The sequence below is a fragment of the Palaemon carinicauda genome, chromosome 2 (assembly GCF_036898095.1).
Source record: "Palaemon carinicauda isolate YSFRI2023 chromosome 2, ASM3689809v2, whole genome shotgun sequence".
Classification (NCBI taxonomy): Eukaryota; Metazoa; Arthropoda; class Malacostraca; order Decapoda; family Palaemonidae; genus Palaemon; species Palaemon carinicauda.
The window spans coordinates 23,017,395-23,019,894 of NC_090726.1; positions in this window are offsets into that span (position 1 = coordinate 23,017,395).

Here is a 2,500-nt window from a genome sequence, read left to right on the forward strand (position 1 = left end):
GTGAATCATGTGATTAAAATTATTAATGTGTAAAAACAAAGCATTCGAGATTTGTCCCGTTCTCACACTATATTTGTGTTGTTTAATTCTGGTGTCCAGTCCCTTCCCATATTGTCCGAGATAAAAACACTTGCAGTTCATGCAAGGAACCCCGTAAATGCAGCCCTGAGAAACTTTGGGAGAATTCCTTATTAGTATGCTTTTCAGTGTATTTGAAAATTTAAAAACAACATTAATAATAAAATTCTTGCAAAAACTTGGAACCCCCCGAAAGAGGTCATTATATGGTAAAACGAGCACATTATCATTATTAAAAGCCATTCTCGGAGTTGCAGAATAAAAAGTTCTTTGTGCTTTTTGTAAAGCACATTCAATAAAATATTTAGGGTATTTCAATTTTTCCGATTTGTTGAAGATATTTTCAAACTCTTCCTGAAGAAATTCCGGGCTGCAGATACGTAAGGCTCTTAAAAACATAGAAGAAAAAGTAGCCTTCTTAACTTGATTACTATGGTTGGAATAATAGTGAATATATGAATTTACGTTTGTAGGTTTTCTATACACTGAGTATTTGAAGCCATTTAGAGTACGGTGAACATTTACATCCAAAAATGAAAGACAACCATCACGTTCTTTCACAAGTGAAATTAATGGAAGGTACCAAATTGTTCAGTTCAAAGAGAAATGCATTTACATTTTCGGTTAGAGGCCATATGCAAAAAATATCATCAACACACCTAAACCACAGAACACCATAAGGCAAAATATTAGGTAACAATCTTGTTTCAAAAAACTCCTTATATAAAGTACTTAAAACAGGCGAAAGAGGATTTCCCATTGCCATACCAAACTTTTGTGTATAGAATTTGTCATCGAAAGTAAAAACAGAATCACAAATGCAGAGTTTAACCAGTTCTAAAATATTATGAGTGTACAAGGGTAAATTATAATTGTCTAAAAATTCAGCTAAATATTTAAACAAGTCATTTATAGGTACTTTTGTAAACAGAGATACAACATCAAAACTAATCATTTTAAACTTAAAATTAATACTTGTGCTATTTAGTTTTTCTATCAGATCTACATTATGTTTGATATTGGAATTCGAAATGCTTCCTACTAAAGGTGAAAGAATCTTACCCAGCCATTTTGAAAGCTTGTAAGTACATGACCCAACAGAACGGATAATTGGTGTAATGGGGTTACCAGATTTATGTTTTAACAAGACCATACAAATAAGGTAAAGTTGGATATATTGTTACAAATTGTTTAATCAAATCTTTATTATTTTTTAAGATACTTTTGACCTTCCTTTTAAATTGAGAAAGCACACGTTCAGATGGATTTGATGTCAGTAGATCATAGGTATTAACATCACTCAGCAGTAAGTACAGTTTATCTTTGTAATCTGGCTTATTTATTATAACCATGGCGTTAGACTTATCAGCTTTCGTAAAATTAAGTTCGTCATTATTTTTCGGCTTTTTGTAAACTTTTAGGAATCTTAATGGTTCATTTGAATAGGAGGGGAATGAATTTACACCATAGATAAAACCTTTAACAAGATTAAGATTGTCATCCGATATACTACCAAATTTTTCTAAATTACAAAAGGCTTCAGATATACCAACATAGTCATGTGTAGTGGGTGTTACAGAAAAACTCAGACCATACCCAAAAGCAGGTAAGGCCGACTTACCAGATAAATTAATTACAAAATCCGAATTAGCATCACGTGTCCATTTACTACTATCAATCAACAGATATAATTTATGGTTGAGGTTATTTTCCAGCTTTCTCCTTCTATACCGTAGTCTTCTGTAGCAATGGTCGAAAATAACTTGCTTCCAGTCATCTGGTATGGCATTGAATAGGTTTCGTTTCTTCCTCCTCGAATTTCTGTAGGCTTCTCTGACTTCGATTCTCTCAATCTCGATGTTCTTCAACAAAATAATACGATGGAATGATTCAAAAGGTAGGTCACCGAACTGAAGGAGTCTCCTTGGCAGCATAGATCGTGGAAGGACTTGTTCTTCAAAGCACCTGCTGAGGAAATGAAGGCGAAGTTTTTGTGCATGGGCGGCGATCAAGGCAGAGCGAAAATCATACACCAGCGGCATCATTACAGGAAACAGACGTCGAAAGTCGAAGAAACTGCGATTGGTCTCCATAATGCTTATAAGTCACTATATAGCGCGTGACAATATATTCAGCCAAGGCCACAGGAAAAATAAAAGAAGGCGTACCGAGCGCTTTCGTGTTATTTCAACACATTTTCGAGGTACAATGGTAAAATGCTAATATATAATTATATATATATATATATATATATATATATATATATATATATATATATATATATATATATATATGATTATATATGCATATATATATCTATCTATATATATATATATATATATATATATATATATATATATATATATATATATATATATTTATATATATATATATATATATATATATATATATATATATATAA